The sequence below is a fragment of the Dendrobates tinctorius genome, unplaced genomic scaffold (genome assembly GCF_039654945.1).
Source record: "Dendrobates tinctorius isolate UK_male_01 unplaced genomic scaffold, ASM3965494v1 ptg000011l, whole genome shotgun sequence".
NCBI classification, from domain to species: Eukaryota; Metazoa; Chordata; class Amphibia; order Anura; family Dendrobatidae; genus Dendrobates; species Dendrobates tinctorius.
In genome coordinates, this window is record NW_027361679.1 from 45,555,030 (window position 1) to 45,577,081 (window position 22,052).

Genomic DNA, 22,052 nt, shown 5'->3' on the forward strand with positions numbered 1-22,052 from the left:
TTAGTGATGGGAGAGGGGAGGAGATCCTCTAAGAGGCAGAGCCACAGTGTCATGCATAATATCGGCTAGTGCTCAAGTGAAGGCAGCGGCATTCAGGGTTACGGATTCTGAAATAGAGAATATATGCATAAGTATCATATACATACATGAGGGCATATTGCCTAGAGAAGGAAAGAGGGGTATGTTAGTACATCATAAAAGATTGGATGTCATAATCTCTGTTTAACCCCTTGGGTGTCATAGTATTCAGTTCGTGGATCCAATACGCCTCTCTCTTTTTGAGGAGGTAAACACGATTGCCCCCTCTACGGGGAGGGTGGACCTGTTCGATTATTTGGAATTTTAATTGAGCAATGGTGTGTCCTGCACTAACAAAATGGAAAGGGATTGGCAGCAGCAAGTTTTTGCATCTTATAGTAGATTTATGTTTCGAAATGCGATCACGTATTGGTTGCGTAGTCTCCCCTACGTAAAGTAATCCGCATGGGCATTTGATTAAATATACTACAAAGGATGTATTGCAAGTAAAGTAATCCTTAATGGTATATTTCTTTCCCGTATAGGGGTGACTGAAAGAACTGCCCTTTTGGACATTATTGCATTGCACACACTGTAGACAGGGGAATGTCCCAAATTTGGGGGTTGAAAGAAAACGTTGAGATGTAGAGGGCCGAGAAGGGCCAATATCTGCTTTCACCAAGAGATCCCTGATATTCCGTGGTCGTCTAAAGCAAGGGAGGAATGGTACTGTAAATTCTTCAATGTGTGGGTGCGCTGTCTGTAAAATCTGCCAGTGTCGGCATATGGTAGTGTGTAATCTATAAGCCAATGGGTGGTAGTTATGGACAAAAGGGATTCGCTTACTTACTTTAGGTATGGAGGGGACAGTTGCTCTAGGTACCTTCAATGTATGGGGGGGATAGCCCCTTTCCTTAAATTTCTTGCGCATCTCTTCCATACATATATCCCTAGTTCCAATGTCTGAGACTATTCTTTCTACTCTCTTCATTTGGGATTTTGGAATAGAATCCTTCATCCTTGTGGGATGAAAGCTCTCATAGTGCAATAGGCTGTTACGGTCCGTAGGTTTTGTATAGATGTCAGTCCTCAAATGTCCCTCATCATCCTTGATAACGAGGGTGTCAAGGAAATTGATCTGTTTAGTGTCATGTGTCATTGTAAAATCCAAACCTGGCCAGGAGGATCTCAGGAAGGCTTGCAAATTACCTTTTCACATATTCTGGCACTAGTGATGATATTTACCACAGCCTCACTGATCTGTCCTCACAGGCTTTTGCTCACACACTCAAGGCGTTCAGTACAATACAGGGGTATGTGCATTTTTCTTATTACCTGCTCTTTTCATTGTAATCCTCAGCATTATATGGTTTTTCACTGCCCGCGTGCTATCTTGTTGTATGATGTTTTACGGCATACATTACTATATCTGTTCATGTACCCAGTATTCTGTTGTATATACTTTATTTTTTGGTAAACAATCGATATCTATTTACTTTCAGTACTTTGATGAAGGTCATAAGACCGAAACGTCATTAACTGTATGTACTATACCTTATTAAAATACCACTTCTCGTGTCCACAACAGACGTGTGTGTGCCAAGTTTATATATCAGTGATTACGGATTGGGCCCCTACTTGTGCACCACCTATACTTGAGTTGTGCCAACGTTTTTTTCACTTACTAAGATAAACCCTTAGAACTGTGCACACTCTATCTGGGCAATGTCATCACTCACTTTCTCATATAATGCTGAAGAAACATCCAACATCATAGCACAATCTACCCTACCGAGTGATTTCCTCAGAGTCCCTCCTAAGGAGACTAGGGGACGGGATCTAGAAAAGGAACTCAGACGCTGTACTAATTATGAACTACACTGCGTCACTCTAACGGAATATTTAAAAGTCCAGAGAATTCCCAGGGGTTTACGAGTACCCTTACGTCCAACTCTCTTTAGTGACTCACATGACTTTTGCTCACGTTTTGAACAAATTATTAACAAATGTTCCTTTGACCTTATAACCCTCACGTTAGAGCATCTACACCGGGGAATCACTAAGTGTAAAGAGGAGATATCTAACATCGAAAATCAATTGGCAGCTTCCACCTCGACTGAGGAATTCAACAATCTAAAGACCAGGATCAACAAAGCGATTAACCAACACCGACGGGATACAGAAACCAGGAAAAGGAATAAATTCGCAAGGGATACTGAAGACTACGAGCAGAATAGGGTCTACAAATGGCGAGAAACCCGCAACTCAGGCGATTTCTCTACGCTACCAAGTTACAGATCTTCCACAGACATCTCGACATCCGGGTCAGACTACGAAAGGCAACCTCCAGGCAATCGTTTTTTAGGACAGAGGCGCAGATCATCAAGAAGAAGAGGACCCGCCGGGGAAAGAGACGCTCGCAGAAATATGGACTCTCAGCGTGTGACTCGTTCACAGGTAATAACCCCATTGTAGTAAACATTTCTTCCAAAAGTCTGAGCATAGCCGAATACCAAGTCTTACAAAAAGGCCTCTCTTTTTGCCCTAGTTATAAATTTGACACTTTTGGTTTGGATATGGATTTACAGAGATTCTATAGAGCCTTAAGATTGAAACTATATTTCTCTGACAACACCAATACTAAGAGCACCGTAACATCTACCTCAGGGATCTCCCCTGATAGTCTAGGCCTTAGAAACAAAAGTAGTTTCAGACCACCTTTGGGGTCTCATGCTTTGGAGACCTTTATTTCATTTGTAAATAACACTTTCCAAACATTAAGAGATGACATAAGTAGAGGCAAGATGCATTTTCCTTCCAACTTAACCCCTCTTGATCAACAGGCACTCCATAACCTTCAAAATGATAAGGAAATCATTATTAAACCAGCAGACAAGGGGGGAGCAGTTGTGATCCTGGATAAAACAGCATATCTGAATGAGGTTTATCGCCAGCTCAGCAACACATCCACTTATCAACCACTCCTGGGTGATCCAACTCAGGAAGTCGCACTAGCAATTCAAGAGACATTAACGAAATATTTGTATCGTAGAGTTATTGACTCCAGAACATTTGACTACTTAACCAAAAAATCCCCTATAACACCAGTATTCTATATATTACCGAAAATACACAAAAACCTAGAGAATCCTCCCGGCAGACCCATTGTTGCCTCCACTGAGTCGATCTTCTCGCCCATCTCCAAGTATTTGGAGAAAATATTGACACCTATTATTAAATGTACGCCATCTTTCCTACTTGATACTGGGGCATTTCTAATTGTCCTACATAACCTTGGGAGTATCCCCCCTGGCGCTATCCTAGTAACTTTTGATATCAAGGATTTATACACATCTATACCACATCAGGAGGGGATAAACTCGATACGGAAACTACTACAACAATCTAACTTTGATCCAGAACAGGCTAACCTCTGTTGCGACCTATTTTCTATTATCCTAACCAAAATTTTTTTTCTATTTGAGGATAAATACTATTTGCAAATAAAAGGGACCGCTATGGGCTCAAATGCCGCATGCCCATACGCAAATTGTTATGTATCGGATTTTGAGGAGAGCCTCATTTATCACAATGACCTCTTCCGCACACACGTCTTACGGTGGAAGAGGTATATTGATGATGTTTTCTGCATCTGGGGGGGCCCCTTAGACACTCTGGATAAGTTTTTCTCCTTCCTGAGATCCTCCTGGCCAGGTTTGGATTTTACAATGACACATGACACTAAACAGATCAATTTCCTTGACACCCTCATTATCAAGGATGATGAGGGACATTTGAGGACTGACATCTATACAAAACCTACGGACCGTAACAGCCTATTGCACTATGAGAGCTTTCATCCCACAAGGATGAAGGATTCTATTCCAAAATCCCAAATGAAGAGAGTAGAAAGAATAGTCTCAGACATTGGAACTAGGGATATACGTATGGAAGAGATGCGCAAGAAATTTAAGGAAAGGGGCTATCCCCCCCATACATTGAAGGTACCTAGAGCAACTGTCCCCTCCATACCTAAAGTAAGTAAGCGAATCCCTTTTGTCCATAACTACCACCCATTGGCTTATAGATTACACACTACCATACGCCGACACTGGCAGATTTTACAGACAGCGCACCCACACATTGAAGAATTTACAGTACCATTCCTCCCTTGCTTTAGACGACCACGGAATATCAGGGATCTCTTGGTGAAAGCAGATATCGGCCCTTCTCGGCCCTCTACATCTCAACGTTTTCTTTCAACCCCCAAATTTGGGACATTCCCCTGTCTACAGTGTGTGCAATGCAATAATGTCCAAAAGGGCAGTTTTTTCAGTCACCCCTAAACGGGAAAGAAATATACCATTAAGGATTACTTTACTTGCAATACATCCTTTGTAGTATATTTAATCAAATGCCCATGCGGATTACTTTACGTAGGGGAGACTACGCAACCAATACGTGATCGCATTTCGAAACATAAATCTACTATAAGATGCAAAAACTTGCTGCTGCCAATCCCTTTCCATTTTGTTAGTGCAGGACACACCATTGCTCAATTAAAATTCCAAATAATCGAACAGGTCCACCCTCCCCGTAGAGGGGGCAATCGTGTTTACCTCCTCAAAAAGAGAGAGGCGTATTGGATCCACGAACTGAATACTATGACACCCAAGGGGTTAAACAGAGATTATGACATCCAATCTTTTATGATGTACTAACATACCCCTCTTTCCTTCTCTAGGCAATATGCCCTCATGTATGTATATGATACTTATGCATATATTCTCTATTTCAGAATCCGTAACCCTGAATGCCGCTGCCTTCACTTGAGCACTAGCCGATATTATGCATGACACTGTGGCTCTGCCTCTTAGAGGATCTCCTCCCCTCTCCCATCACTAAATAGGACGGCACAGAGGCAGGTATAGACACGCCCACTAGGGTGTCATCCGACTCACACACATGACGCTCATTGCACCGCCCCGTTCCCATAACACTCTAGGGCTGGTGGAACGCAAGATGGCGGCGGTGACACGCATGCCCGACCTCACCTGCCGCCCTGCCTCTCTCTATATAAGAAACTACGGACCATGCTTCAGCCAGCACATAGAACAAACGGCGGACGCCGCGTTCACAGCTCAGACACGCACTGTGCACCTAAGGATCGGTAAGACACCGCTTCATTCCTTTGCGGCATTTTTCACAATTCCAGGGGCACTGCATGTAACAATGTGGTCCTTTTTTATACCCTCAGGAGAGTGGCTATAAGCATTCCATTGCATATTTTTGTGGTAAGGCTTGCAAATTACCTTTTCACATATTCTGGCACTAGGGATGATATTTACCACAGCCTCACTGATCTGTCCTCACAGGCTTTTGCTCACACACTCAAGGCGTTCAGTACAATACAGGGGTATGTGCATTTTTCTTATTACCTGCTCTTTTCATTGTAATCCTCAGCATTATATGGTTTTTCACTGCCCGCGTGCTATCTTGTTGTATGATGTTTTACGGCATACATTACTATATCTGTTCATGTACCCAGTATTCTGTTGTATATACTTTATTTTTTGGTAAACAATCGATATCTATTTACTTTCAGTACTTTGATGAAGGTCATAAGACCGAAACGTCATTAACTGTATGTACTATACCTTATTAAAATACCACTTCTCGTGTCCACAACAGACGTGTGTGTGCCAAGTTTATATATCAGTGACTCATAGGCTATGACGCTGGGCGGCCAGCCAATCATAGTAATGCCGCCCACAACCAACAAGGCTGCAGCATTACTGTGACTGGCAAATGCTGGGTGGGAGATCCAAATAGTGCGAGGCGAGTAATGAAATACTCGCTATGTTCCGAATACCGCGAGTACTTCACGATTATGCTCTCTCATCCCTACTGGTAATTCTTAACTGGCATCTCTCTATTCACAGGCAACCTATAAATCAAGGCAACGGTCCCTCTCCCTGGACATGCCCCAGAAGAAGCGAGGCAAAGCAGCATCAGGGTGGAGGGACAAGGAGTTTTCTGGTACAAATTGATAAGTCTGCAGTCACTCTGCAGACTTATAAATTCACCAATTTTTGAGTCATAACCGGGGGTGTGTATTATTTATACATGCTCCCGTCACCTCGCTCAATATACTTGTATTGAGTGAGGTCGTGCCCACTCTAGGGAGGTGGCCTTCCAGTGGGTGTGGACGACTAGAAGGTGTAGCCTCACTCCATACAAGTGTATTGAAGCGAGGCCATGTCCACTGGCTGGGAGTATATATAACTCATACATACCCTCTGGTCCCAACTCAAAAACTGGCTGTGACGACACAGCATTTTATGTTAATTAACCAGACGCCTATTTTCAGCAAGCCAAGAGCAATACGCTGTTATGTTATCTATATGTTTACTTTTGAATTTATGTCTTTCTTTCCTGTTGGTCAAGAGTCTGAAATGTTTAAATTTAAATTGATATTTCTAAATGTATGAATGACTAATGTTTTACATTTTATATCAGCTCCTACAACTTATTGTCTACAATCTTTGCAAGACAGTGATACAGGATTATTGAACAATGATGTGTTGCTGATATGTTGATTACACAACAGAGGAGTAAATCTATGCAAATAAATTACATATTCTAACAATGTGAGTTGGACGCCTCACCATTCTTCCCCTTTAACTGTCAATGCTGGCTTGAAGGACATTTGTTAACTATAAAAAGGATAGATACCTTCATACTCCATAGACAGAGATTCAGCCATAACATCCAGATATTGAAAGAACCAGAGACTCTCTACAGGACAGGAACCAAGACATCATGGCTCCATCATGAGGGACACAATTTTGTCATTCTATAGGATGTCAGTTTAGGGGACCACGGCCCCAGCTGAAAGAATGCAGATGTGCTCCATCCATGGATACATTTGGAGATGCCAGGTTGTGATCCTCAAGTCTAACTGCCTTGTACCTCAATGGACTGTCATCTTCCTAAGCTTGTTGTTACTTCCTCTCTGTGTGTGCCACAAGAGGAGTAATCGGCTCTGGAAGCTGAAGCCAGGTTGTGATCCTCCATTCAACTGGTTTTATACCTCAATGGACTGTCATCTACCTAAGCTGGTTGTTACCTACTCTCTGTGTGCATACCATGGTGGGCCAGTCAGCACTGGAAGCTCTGAAGTAACAGCTGCTCTTATCCCGGCGAGTCAGCGGAAGAGTGAGACTCTGTAATTGTGCACCATCTTGAGTATTTAGCTGGGACCGTTCTATGTGTTATTTTTGTGCTTCTGGTTCAATAAAGTATTGCCACACTGTTTTACCCTCACCTTGTGTTGTCTGAGTAACGTTATGCACATGGTAAAAGGAAAGCGGGCATTCAGGGGGGTGATCCACGGCCCAGATTTTGGCTGGCCAACCAGGGAACCCGCTGACCCCCTGTGTCTCCACACTGGCAAATCCCCGCAGTGCGTGTGCTAGGGGGATTCATAACACTGTGTAACTGCATACTTATCAATTTGGACAGGACACCCCCTTTAATTTCATGTAACATTACCTATTTGCAATGTTTTATTGCTATTTTGCTATGAGATGTTTAGAAAACTGGGGGATCTAAATAATTTAGCATTTATGGTGTTGATAGATCAATATCTTATTACAGTTAGCACTGTTACTTTATTGTTTATACCCGAGACTATTTTGCACTGATTCCATCTTTAGTCTTAGGTTTCTCCATTCTAATTATATATCCCTATTATTAAGTTTATTTTTGATACTTAGAATTTTGCATGAATCTCTTCTTATCGTTGATTAAATATCACATTTTACATTGTAATTATTAAATGTTTGGTGAAGTGTTATGTATTTACTAGGATTATAGGTCTCCACTAAAAACCACTAGCGGTTTCTTAATTATTCGATAAAGTGAAAAAAAGACTGGAAACCATGAGAAAACCTCACAGAAAAAAAAGATCTTCCTGAAGATTCTGCTTCTTGATAAACTCAGTATGTAAATACCATAAGACCACCAACACACTCAGAACAATTGGTTTAAGAAACAGATTTACTGTCACGGACAGGTGAAAGAGATGATGCATCAAACCGTATCATCACAGACAGGATATGTAAACCATCAGCCTTCCACACAGCTTATCATGTGCAAGCCTGTTTATAATTAGTTATTAATGTTCATGAACATGTGTTCAATAGTTTGGGCAGCGGGATAAGTCGTTTATATTCCTGTGGTAGCAGCTTCAGTCATTGCTCAAAAACGCAAGAAATGCTCTTTTATTTTGGTGTTCTCCGAAAACTTTCTGAATTCTGAACTGCCACTGGTGATGGCATTTTGCCCGATCATTTTTGTACACTCCACTTCTGTTGCTGAGCAATGTTCATTGCTTTTCCAACCTCAGAGATGCAGAAAGGAGAGAATGTTGATGTTTTTGGGCCTAAATTGACAAATTATGCAAGGACGATGTTTGATTCGTTCTCTCATATCTTAGTAACTACTTCTGCTAAGAAGAAAATAGACTTTGTGTCAGGAACACCGCACTGCACTTGCTCACTGAGCCAGTGCGCGTGTCCTGAGTATAACAAACTGTGCTCAACGATACCTGTGGAGCGGGGAAGCAGCGGTGAAGATGCGTGCCTCAGACAAACAGGACCTGAAGCACCTGATGCTGAGCTCCGGAGAGCTAGGAGCTGAAGGAACACTCCTAGAAGGGTAACTAAGGGACAAAGTCACCAAGGGGCATTGACAGGGATATAAACCAGGTCAGGCTGGGGTCAAAGCACGAGATAGCATGACAGTACCAAAGGATTAGACAGAACGGAAAGTCAGGACGTAGCAAGAGATCAGTAAACCAGAACGGGCAATAGACAGTACAGAAACGGCAGGCAAGAATCACAACAGGAACGGAACCAGATCAGAAACCAGACAGAAGTACATACACAAAGCAGAGGCACACCAGGATCAGACACACTCAGCCAAGGGTCAGAGTATAAACGACAAAGATTGGTCTCACATATAAAAACCTCCCAGGACCCAGAAAGAGGCCATCCAAGTTAACCCTGCAACTACCTGACCCGAGAACCCAGTAAACTATGACAGTACCCCCTTCTCAATGGGGGCCTCTGGACCCCTAGGTTTCTCAGGATTCCGAGCATGGAATGCCCAAACCAGATGGTCAGCGTGTACCGATCTGGCCGGCACCCAAGACCAGTCCTCTGGACTGTACCCCCTCCAGTGCGCCAGATACTGTAAAGACCCCCAAACCCTCCGGGAGTCTACAATATGTTGTACCTCAAATTCTATGTGTCCATCGATCAAGACTGGGGAGGGAACAGCACCTGGCTCTTCTACCACCAATCCCAAGGGTTTAAGCAAGGACCTATGGAATATGTTATGGAGTTTCAAATAGGGAGGGAGGCAAGATGATACGCCACCAGGTTAACTACCTCAATGATCTCATAGGGACCGATGAACTTGGGCCCCAGTTTAGCGGAGGGCAGACGAAGACTTATGTTCCGCGTAGAGAGCCACAACTTGTCCCCACACTGCAACACCTGAGAAGGGGCCATTTTTTATCTGCAAAATGCTTATAATTTCCTGAGCCCTGAAAATATTTAACCGAACTTTCGACTAGAGATCCCTGATTCGGTTGACACAGTCCTCAGCTCCTGGACAGCCCAAATCTAATCATGAGAATTCATCAAAATGGGGGTTCAAACCATAATTAATAAAAACGGTGACCTACCGGTTGATTGATTGGTACGGTTGTTGAAGGCGAATTCCGCTAATGGTAGGGCATCACACCAGTCACTTTGCAGAGCAGAAGTCAAACATCGAAGAATTCGTTCAAGCGACTGGTTGGTGCACTCCATCTGCCCGTTACTCTTTGGGTGGTAAGCTGAGGAAAAATACAAAGATATCCCTAACCTTTTGCAAAAAGCCTGACAAAATTTAGCCAAAAATTATGCCCCTCTGTCAGATACAATGTTCATAGTTACCCTATGTAACCATATAATCTGTGCGAGGAAATGCTTAGTGAAAGTCTCTGCTGAAGGTAGACTTGCCATAGGCAGAAAATGTGCTAACTTGGAATACCCGTCTACGACTACCCAGATTACCGTGTTACCCCGGGAAGAAGGAAGGTTGGGAATGAAGTCCATGGACAAGTGGGTCCATGGTCTTCCTGGAATTGGCAAAGGCACCAATTCCCTGGCCGGCCGGCAATGAGAGCTCTTAGAACGGGCGCATACCCCACACGCAGCGATATGCTTATTTATATCCAAAGCCATTAAAGGCCACCAAAAGACTATAGCTACTTCCTCTCATGTGGCAGAAATGCCCAGGTGAGCACTCAGTTTTGAATCACGGAACTCTCACAGGAGCTTGGTGCGTAACTCCTGAGAAACAATCAATTTGTTTCCAGGTTTGGACCTTTGAGCTAAAGATTTAGCCCCCCACAATCTCCAGCTCCAATTCCGATGACACTTTGGCTATAACGATATTGGGTTGAAGAATGGGGGATGGTAGATCAGGGGCGGATAGCGGCTCAAAACTACGTGATAAAGCATCAGCTTTAACGTTTTTAGACCCTGGACAAAAAGTTATAGAAAATTGAAATCTAGAAAAAAAAAGTGACCAACAGGCTTGCCTAGGAGTCAGTCTTTTAGCAGTTTTGATATACTTTAGGATTTTGTGGTCGGTGATGAGCGTGATGGGGTGAGCCACCCCCTCCAAAAAATGCCTCCATTCTTCGAACGCCAACTTGATTGCTAAGAGTTCTCTATTACCAACGTCATAATTCCTCTCAGCCTGAGAATTTTTTTTCGAGAAACAGGCACAAGGTTTGAGATTAGTCAGAGAAGTATATCTCTGTGACAACACTGCCCCACCCCAACATCCAAAGCATCAACTTCAACCACAAATGGCTTGGATGAGTCAGGTTGAACCAGAACAGGAGCAGATGTGAAACAATTTTTCAAAGTTAAAAAAGATTGTTTGGCTGACGGGGACCAGTTGCTAACATCTGCTCTTTTACATGTGAGATCCGTGAGGGGTTTCACAATCTGAGAAAAACCTTTGATAAACCTGCAATAGTAATTCGCAAATCCCAAGAAGCGCTGGAGTCCTCTAAGGTCCCGAGGCTAGACCCACTCCATAATGGCTTGCACCTTCTTGGGATCCCTGTGGAGAGATTATGAGGCCCAAAAATGATAGCTCCTGAACAAAGAAAGAACATTTCTCCAGCTTAACAAATAATTGATTTTCCCTGAGTCTTTGAAACACTGTTATAACATGTGATAAATAAGAATGTCTGTCAGCGGAATATATCAGTATATCATCTAGGTAGATCACCACAAAGTGGCCAATGAGGTCTGAAAAAACTACATTGATGAAATTTTTAAACATAGCTGGAGCATTGGTGAGACCGAACGGCATCACTTTATTCTCAAGTAACCTCTCAGATGAAAGAAAAGCAGTTTTCCACTCATCCCCTTCCCGTATTCTTTTCAAATTATAAGCCCCTCTGAGGTCCAATTTTGAAAACCACTTGGTCCCACAGAGCTGGTTACAGAGATCAGGAATCAGAGGCAGGGGGTATGTGTTCCTGACTGTGATTTTGTTAAGTTCTCAAAAATCGAGGCAGGGACATAAGCCGCCTTCCTTCTTTTTAACAAAGAAGAACCCCGCAGCTACTGGGGACACTGAGGGCCTTATATGCCCATTATGAAGACTTTCAGAGATGTATTGCTTCATAGCCAGGTGCTCCGGGCCTGACAAATTAAATAGACGGGCCTTGGGCAATTTGACTCCAGGAAAAAGATCAATAGCACAGGCAAATGGCCTATGCTGGGGCAGTGCCTCAGCCTCACTTTCAGAGAACACGTCCTCAAAGTCTTTTAGGTACTCCGGAATACCCTCCAGACTAACAGAAGACACAGAGACAGGTTTTGCAAGTTTCAGACAGCAAACAGTTTTATGGCAACAGTCGACACATTTGGATCCCCATTTAATAATCTCCCCTGATTCCTAATCAATCACCGGGTTGTGGCGTTCTAGCCATGGCATGCCCAGCACTAGCCCTGTGGGCATTTTGTCCATAACAGAACATTCCATCTCTTCCTTGTGGGAAGAACCGATCTGCAAAGAAAACCTTTTGGAAACATAAAGAATTGTTGTGAGTTCATTTTCCCCTTCATTACTGAGGCCCGAGGAACTCCCTCTTCTGGTAAAGAAAGGTAGTGAGCCTGATTATCAAACACCTGAGGCTGATGATGATGACTGGCTGAGTGGAGTTACTGACTGGATATAAGGCTGCCGACGCCCTTCTGCCCTGCGGGTGATTTCTCTGTGGGATCCTTGGAGACCAGTCTGAATTCCTGCTCCTCTAAAGCTAAGTTTGCGGCTCGGCCTTTTGCATTTGTGCTTTGACTTTGTTTTGCTTTGTTTTTCTGGATTTCTGCCATTCCCTGCTGGGGTGTGCTGAATTCCTTTAGCTCTGTCTTCTGAAAATACCTGAGTGCTGATTTAGTTTTTGAAGCCTAGCTGCTTCAGGGCCTTTTTCATATCAGCTTGTTGGCTTATGTCTTTGATAGGGTTTTGGCAGATTGCAGACAGCAGCCTTCCTGTCCTTTCCTATCTAGGTAGTTTTGGGCCCCGTCTTTGCTCAGTCTATCTTTCTGTCTGTGTTAGTGTTTTCATCTTGCTTCACCATCATTATATGTTGGGGGCTGCCTATTGCTTTGGGGTCTGCTCTGGGGCAGTTTAGATTTCCCCTTTCTTTCTTTAGGCCTATTTAATTCTCCAGCTGTGATCGAGGGGTCTAGGGCATCGTAGGAACCCCCCACGGCTACTGCTAGTTGTGTTGATAGGTTCAGGGGTCTGCAATCTGATAGTTGCCAACTTCTCTGGTTTTCTGGACTTAGCTTGTATTTCTGCTTTTGCCTCCTACGGTGACTCATTCATAACAGAATCACCCGCCATACCGCATATCTTAGGGTAATCAATAGCAGGAAAGAATTGTAAAAAAAAAAAAAAAAAAAAAAAAAAAAAGGTGTGTATATTTTTTCCTCTATATCTCTGAGGCCGTAGGGGGAATTTTTTTTTTCTCTCAATGTAGATAAAGCAATTTCCGCCTACCTTGCTCATTCACATGCTGCTGAACCAAAGATTCCTACACCTGATGTATTTTTTGGGGATTAGTCTAAATTTTTGAATTTCAAAAATAATTGTAAATTATTTTTTGCCTTGAAGCCTAACTCGTCAGGGAGCTCCGCGCAGCAGGTTAAAATTGTCATCTCTTTGCTGCGTGGCGATCCCCAGGATTGAGCGTTTTATTTGAAACCAGATGATCCTATTCTGACTAATGTGAACGCATTTTTTCAGGCCTTGGGGTTGTTGTATGACGAACCTAATGCCATTGATCAGGCTGAAAAGACCCTGCTGGCATTGAACCAGGGTCGTGATTCTGCAGAATTGTACCGTCAAAAATTCCGAAAGTGGGCAGTACTTACTACCTGGAATGATAATGCCTTGGCTGCTCTCTTTCGGAAGGGGTTGTCAGAAGCCGTAAAAGATACTATGGTGGGATTTCCTGTTCCCTCTGGTCTTGACGATTCTATGTCATTAGCCATTCAGGTTGATCGGCGTTTGCGCGAACGCAAAGTTGCACGAGAGGTGTTGCCACCTGTTGAACAAATGTCTGAACCTATGCAATGTGATAGAGTTTTTTCCAGAGAGCAGCGTCAGGAGTTCAGAAGGCGTAATAAGTTGTGTTTTTTCTGTGGAGATGCCTCGCATATTATTTCTGTCTGTCCTAAACGAGAGAAACGCTTTGCACACACGTTTTCTGTTGGGGGTGTTCAACCTAAGTTTCTTCTGGCTATTACTCTGATCTGCTCCCTGTCCACATTTTCTGCCAAGGCTTTTGTGGATTCGGGAGCAGCCCTAAACCTAATGGACTTGGATTTTGCTAAACGTTGTGGATTTCCAATGACACCTCTGCAGACGCCTATCCCTTTGAGGGGGATTGATGCTACTCCTTTGGCTAAAAATAAACCTCAGTTTTGGACCCCGGTGGTAATGCGGGTCGCCCCAGACCATCAAGAAAATTGCAGATTTTTGGTGTTGCATAATCTGCATGATACTATTGTTCTGGGGTTTCCCTGGTTACAAATTCATAATCCAGTTTTGGATTGGAAATCTGTGTCTGTGGTGAGTTGGGGTTGTCGGTGTGCCTTTAGTGAGGCTCCGGTGTTTTCCACCTCTCCTCAGTCGCATGACGTTCCTGATTATTTGGCGGACTTTTATGATGTATTTAGTGAGAATGAGTCTGCGTCTCTGCCTCCTCATAGGAGTTATGACTGTGCAATTGAACTGAGCCCGGGGTGTAAATTTCCCAAGGGTCGGCTCTTCAATTTATCTGTACCCGAGCACGAGGCTATGCGATCCTATATTAAGGAGGCGTTGGAGAAAGGTCATATTAGACCATCCTCGTCACCCTTAGGTGCCGGGTTTTTTTTTGTAGCCAAAAAGGATGGATCATTAAGACCTTGTATTGATTATCGTGCCCTCAACAAAATTACTGTTAAATATCAGTATCCGTTACCCCTGATTTCTGATCTATTCTCCAGAGTTAAAGGTGCTTGCTGGTTTACCAAGCTTGACCTCAGGGGGGCGTATAATCTTATTCGCATTAAGCATGGGGATGAATGGAAGACGGCGTTTAATACTCCGGAGGGACATTTTGAGTACCTGGTGATGCCTTTTGGGCTCACTAATGCCCCTTCTGTCTTCCAGTGCTTCATGAACGATATTTTCCGAGATTTTGTCGATAAATTTTTGATTATCTATCTGGATGATATTTTGATCTTCTCCAAGGATTGGGATTCTCATGTGGAACATATTCGGACTGTGTTCCGGATCTTGAGGGAGAATTCCCTGTATGTCAAAGGATCTAAATGCATTTTTGGAGTACAGAGGATTTCTTTTTTGGGATTTATTTTGTCCCCGTCAACTATTGAAATGGACCCGGCCAAGGTACAGGCCATTTACGATTGGGTTCAGCCCACTTCTTTGAAGGCCCTCCAGAAGTTTTTGGGTTTTGCTAATTTTTATCGGAAATTTATAGCAAAATTTTCTAGTATTGCCAAGCCATTGATTGATTTGACTAAGAAGGGTGCTGATGTGTTAAATTGGTCTCCGGAGGCTGTTTCTTCCTTTCAGGAGCTGAAGCGAAGATTCACCTCCGCCCCGGTTTTGCGGCAACCTGATGTCTCACTTCCATTCCAGGTAGAGGTGGATGCTTCTGAGATTGGTGCAGGAGGTGTTTTGTCCCAAAAGGATCCTGTAACATCTAAAATGAATCTCTGTGCTTTCTTTTCCCGAAAGTTCTCTCCATCTGAACGTAACTATGATGTGGGGAATAGGGAACTGTTGGCCATGAAATGGGCATTTGAGGAGTGGAGACATTGGTTGGAGGGAGCTAAGCATCAAGTTGTGGTCCTCACTGACCACAAGAATTTGATTTACCTTGAGTCGGCTAGGCGCTTGAACCCTAGACAGGCTAGGTGGGCCTTGTTTTTTACACGTTTTGATTTTGTGGTTTCTTTTCTTCCTGGAACGAAGAATGTCAAGGCAGACGCCCTCTCTAGGAGCTTCTTTGCTGATTCTCCTGTGGTGACCAAGCCTGCTACCATCTTAGGCGAAGGGGTAGTTCTTTCTGCCATCTCGCCCGATTTGAGACGTGCTCTGGAAGAATTCCAGGAGGACAAACCTGAGCATTGTCCCAGTGGAAAGTTGTATGTTCCTGACCAGTGGAAGAAGAGAGTGATGACTGAAGTTCATTGCTCTGCTTTGGCTGGTCATCCAGGTATTTTTGGTACTAGAGATCTGGTGAGTCGGTTTTTTTGGTGGCCCTCCTTGTCTCGTGATGTCAGAAATTTTGTGCAGTCCTGTGGGACGTGCTCCCGGTCTAAATCGTGTTCTCGCTCTAGTGGGTTGTTGATGCCTTTGCCTGTCCCCAAGAGGCCATGGACCCATATTTCAATGGATTTCATCTCTGATATGCCTGTCTCTCAAAGGATGACTGTTATTTGGGTGATTTGTGATAGGTTCTCTAAGATGGTTCATCTTGTACCACTCCCTAAGTTGCCGTCTTCCTCTGAGTTGGTGCCCCTGTTTTTACAACAGGTGGTTCATTTGCACGGGATTCCTGAGAACATTGTATCTGACAGAGTCCAGTTTGTGTCTAGATTTTGGAGAACTTTCTGTTCCAGGCTGGGAATTCAGTTGTCCTTCTCCTCTGCTTTTCACCCTCAGACCAATGGGCAGACAGAGAGAACAAACCAGACCTTGGAGTCATATTTGAGATGTTTTATTTCTGCTGATCAGGATGATTGGGTTTCATTTTTGCCCTTGGCCGAATTTAACATAGTAACATAGTTATTAAGGTTGAAGGGAGACTTTAAGTCCATCTAGTTCAACCCATATCCTATCCTAACTTGCCCTAACATGTTGATCCAGAGGAAGGCAAAAAAAACCCATGTGGCAACAGTAAGCTTCACATTGGGGAAAAAAATTCCTTCCCGACTCCACATACGGCAATCAGACTAGCTCCCTGGATCAACGCAATATTAAGGAGACTAGTGTATATACCCTGTAATATTATACTTTTCAAGAAAGGCATCCAGTCCCTTCTTAAATTTTAGTAGTGAATCACTCATTACAACATCATATGGCAGAGAGTTCCATAGTCTCACTGCTCTTACAGTAAAGAATCCGCGTCTGTGAGTATGCTTAAACCTTCTTTCCTCCAGATGTAGAGGAGGCCCCTTGTCCCCATCACAGGTCTAAGAGTAAAAAGATCAGTAGAAAGGTCTTTGTATTGTCCCCACATATATTTATACATTGTAATAAGATCACCCCTAAGCCTTCGATTCTCCAAACTAAATAACCCCAAGTGTAATAACCTGTCTTGGTATTGCAGACCCCCTAGTTCCCTAATAACCTTGGTCGCTCTTCTCTGCACCCGCTCCAGTTCAGCTATGTCTTTCTTATACACCGGAGACCAGAACTGTACACAGTATTCTAAGTGTGGTCGCACTAGTGACTTATATAGAGGTAAAATTATGTTCTCCTCATGAGCATCTATGCCTCTTTTAATGCATCCCATTATTTTATTTGCCTTTGCAGCAGCTGCTTGACTCTGGCCACTAAATGTGAGTTTGTCGTCCACCCATACACCCAGGTCTTTTTCAGTGACTGTTTTGCCCAGTGTTTTACAATTAAGCACATAATTATACATCTTGTTCATTCTACCCAAGTGCATGACCTTACATTTATCCCTATTAAAGCTCATTTGCCATTTATCAGCCCAAGCTTCTAGTTTACATAAATCCTCCTGTAATATAAAATTGTCCTCCTCTGTATTAATTACCCTGCAGAGTTTAGTGTCATCTGCAAATATTGAAATTCTACTCTCTATGCCCCCTACAAGGTCATTAATAAATATGTTAAAAAGAAGCGGGCCCAAAACTGACCCCTGTGGTACCCCACTGCTAACCGTGACCCAGTCCGAGTGTGCTCCATTAATAACCACCCTTTGTTTCCTATCCCTGAGCCAGCTCTTAACCCACCTACACATATTTTCCCTATCCCCATTGTTCTCATTTTATGTATCAACCTTTTGTGTGGCACCGTATCAAAAGCTTTTGAAAAGTCCATGTACACCACGTCCACTGCATTCCCTTGGTCCAGTCCGGAACTTACCTCTTCATAAAAGCTTATCAGATTAGTCTGACAGGAACGGTCCCTTGTAAACCCATGTTGATATTGGGTCATGAGGTTATTCTTCTTCAGATACTCCAGTATAGTATCTCTTAGAAAACCCTCCAGGTTTTACCCACAGTTGAGGTTAAACTTACTGGCCTATAATTTCCAAGTTCCGTTTTTGTCCCCTTTTTGAATATTGGCACCACATTTGCTATACGCCAGTCCTGTGGTACAGACCCTGTTATTATGGAATCTTTAAAGATTAAAAATAGTGGTCTATCTATGACTGTGCTTAATTCCTGCAGTACTCGGGGGTGTATCCCATCCGGGCCCGGGGATTTGTCAATTTTAGTGATTTGTAGACGCCGCCGTACTTCCTGCTGGGTTAAGCAGGTGACATTTAATGGAGAATTTTTATCCCTGATCATGTTATCCGTCATGGGATTTTCTTGTGTAAATACTGTTGAAAAAAAGTCATTTAGCATATTGGCTTTTTCCTCATCCTCATCCACCATTTCACCCAGACTATTTTTAAGGGGACCAACACTATCATTTTTTAGCTTCTTACTATTTATGTAGTTAAAGAATATTTTGGGATTATTTTTACTTTCTCTGGCAATGAGTCTCTCTGTCTCAATCTTTGCTGTCTTGATTTGCTTTTTACAAAATTTATTTAATCTTCTGTATTTATTTAATGCCTCATCACTACCTACTTGCTTTAATTCTCTAAATGCTTTATTTTTATCTCTTATTGCGTCCCTTACAGCTCTATTTAGCCATAGTGGTTTCCTCCTATTTCTCACATGTTTATTCCCATACGGTATATATTGTGCACAGGTCCTATTCAGGATGCTAATAAACGTCTCCCATTTTCTGTGTGTATTTTTATGTCTCAGGATATCGTCCCAGTTAATTGCACCAAGATCATCTCTCATCCGTTGGAAATTTGCCTTCCTGAAGTTTAGTGTCCTTGTAACCCCTCTACTACACATCTTATTAAAGGATACATGAAAACTTATTAATTTGTGATCACTATTACCCAAGTGACCCTCAACCCTTACATTTGATATGCGGTCTGGCCTGTTGGTTAATATTAGGTCTAGCAGTGCCCCCTCTTGTTGGGTCCTGAACCAGTTGTGAAAGGTAATTGTCTCTCATCGTTGTCAGAAACCTATTACCTTTGCTGGAACTGCAGGTTTCGGTTCCCCAATGTATTTCAGGGTAGTTGAAGTCCCCCATAATAATGACTTCTCCTTGAGTCGCTGCTTCATCTATTTGCTTTATGAGGATATTCTCTGTAGCTTCCATTATTTTTGGAGATTTATAATAAACCCCTATCAGTAATTTATTATTTTTCCCCCCTCCCCTTATCTCTACCCACAGGGACTCTACATTTTCATTAGATTCATATATATTATCACGAAGGATGGGTTTTAAGGATGATTTTACATATAAACACACGCCTCCCCCTCGCTTATTTGTATGGTCATTTCTGAACAGACTATAGCCCTGTAAATTAACCGCCCAGTCATGGCTCTCATCCAGCCATGTCTCAGATATCCCCACCATGTCATAATTATGTTCCAACAACATCAACTCCAATTCCTCCATTTTCTTGGCGAGACTTCTGGCATTAGTATACATGCACTTTATGTATCTCTCTGTACCTCTATTCTTTCTTAAATTATTAACTGTTCTAACCCCACCCCCCAATGCCACCTCCACCCCCAATGTCATTATTTGTGCCCAGGTCTCTATCTGCACTGTCTTCCCCTCCTATAAAAGGAATACCCTCCCCCCCGTCCCTAGTTTAAACACTCCTCCAACCTTCTAGCCATTTTCTCCCCCAGCACAGCTGCACCCTCCCCATTGAGGTGCAGCCCGTCCCTAGCGTAGAACCTGTAGCCAACTGGGAAGTCGGCCCAGTTCTGCAGGAACCCAAACCCCTCCTTCCTACACCAATTCCTGAGCCACTTATTAACCTCCCTAATCTCCCGTTGCCTCTCTGGCGTGGCACATGGTACAGGAAGTATTTCCGAAAATACCACCTTGGAGGTCCTTGCTTTAAGCTTACAGCCTAATTCCCTGAAATCATCTTTAAGGACCTTCCACCTACCTCTAACTTTGTCATTTGTGCCAATGTGCACCATGACCGCTGGATCCTCTCCAGCCCCTCCCAGTAATCTGTCAACCCGATCAGCGATGTGTCGGACTCGAGCGCCAGGTAGGCAGCACACCGTTCGACGATCCCTGTTTTTGTGACAGATTGCCCTATCTGTTCCCCTAATAATTGAGTCTCCCACTACCAGAACCTGTCTGGCCTGCCCTGCTCTCCTATTTCCCCCCTTACTGGAGCAGACACTCCTCCGGCTTTCAGAGGACATGCCTTGCTGCAGCAGTGCTACTCCTGCACTAACACTCCCCTCATCTGCCAACTTAGCAAACTTATTGGGGTGTGCCAGATCAGGACTAGCCTCCCTGGTGCTCTTCCCTCTACCCCACCTTCTGTCACCCAGCTAGCTGCTTCATTGTCCTGCAGCTCCAACCTAGCATCCCCCCCCTCATCTATCCCATTGAGCGTCTGCTCAGTGAGCAGAAGACTCCTTTCCATATTGTCTATGGATCTCAGTGTTGCCAGCTGCACATTTAGATCCAGTATCTGGGCTTCCAAATGCACAACGTGCTCACATCTTGCACAGCAGTATGCACCCTCGACCGGCTGTTCAAGGATTTCATACATGCGGCATGACGTGCACTGGATGGCATTGGCAATAGTGGAGCACATCCTAATGGGGATTGCACCAGACAATAAGATAAGCAAAAATAAATTAAAAAAAAAAAAAAAAGTATCAATATAACAGCAATTCAGTAAGACCTCCCTTGGAAACGCCCTGAATCTAAAGTCACTGAATTTCAAGTCACACACTTACCACAGTTCGCACTTACGCTCAGGTCACACTCGCTCAGGAAGAAGATTTAAAAGAGTTTTTTTTTTTTTTTTCCCCTTTTACCAGCACACCACCTTGCTGCTCAATGCACTTCCAAAAGGAGTTGAGCCCCAACCAGCTGCCCCTTATAAACCCTTAATTAGTGTATGAACTCCCACCCTTAATTAACCCCTTGTGAATATAGTTACACCTCAAGATTTAAATGCAATATAGTTAACCCTTAAAAACACAGATAGTAAAATAAGAGATTAACCCTGAAGAGAGAAAATATAGGTTAAACAAGCCCCCAAAGCCCCGCAAAAATTGAACAGGTAGAAAGCACTCAGCAACCTACAATTCAGCAACTCACTCAGGTATTTGTTATAGGTTTTCCAAATACCTCTTCACTGAATTTCAAGTCACACACTTATCACAGTTCGCACTTTCGCTCTGGTCACACTCAGCTCATTCACACTCGCTCAGGAAGAAGATTTAAAAGAGTTTTTTTTTTTGTTTTTTTTTTTCCCCCTTTTACCAGCACACCACCTTGCTGCTCAATGCACTTCCAAAAGGAGTTTGCTTTAAATAATAGAGCTAGTTCTGCCACTTTGATGTCGCCTTTTTTTGTTAACTTTGGGTTTCATCCTCGATTTTCTTCAGGGCAGGTGGAGCCCTCTGCCTGCCCAGGTGTTGACACTGTGGTGGAGAGAATGCACCAGATCTGGGACCAAGTGGTGGATAAGTTATCTCTCTCCCAGGAAAAGGCCCAGCGGTTTTCCAACCGACATAGGACCATTGGTCCCCAGTTTAAGGTTGGTGATATGGTGTGGTTATCATCAAAAAATATTGCTATGAAGGTGGCTTCTCCTAAGTTTAAGCCTAGATTTATTGGACCTTACAAGATTGTGGAGATTATTAATCCGGTCTCTTTTCGTTTGGCTCTTCCTGTCACATATAAAATCCATAATGTGTTCCATAAATCTTTGTTGAAGAGGTTTGTTGAACCTGTTGTTCTGGGGGTGGCACCTCCAGACCCTGTATTGGTTGAAGGTAACATGGAATATGAGGTAGAGAAAGTACTGGATTCCCGTCTGGCTAGACGGAGACTCCAGTATTTGGTTAAGTGGAAGGGTTATGGTCAGGAGGATAATTCCTGGGTCTCTGCCTCTGATATTCATGCCAAAAGATTGGTGCGTGCCTTTCATCGGGCTCACCCTGATCGCCCTGGTGGCGTAGTTGAGGGTTCGGTGACCCCTCCTCAAGGGGGAGGTACTGTTGTGAGTTAATTTTCCCCTTCATTACTGAGGCCCGAGGAACTCCCTCTTCTGG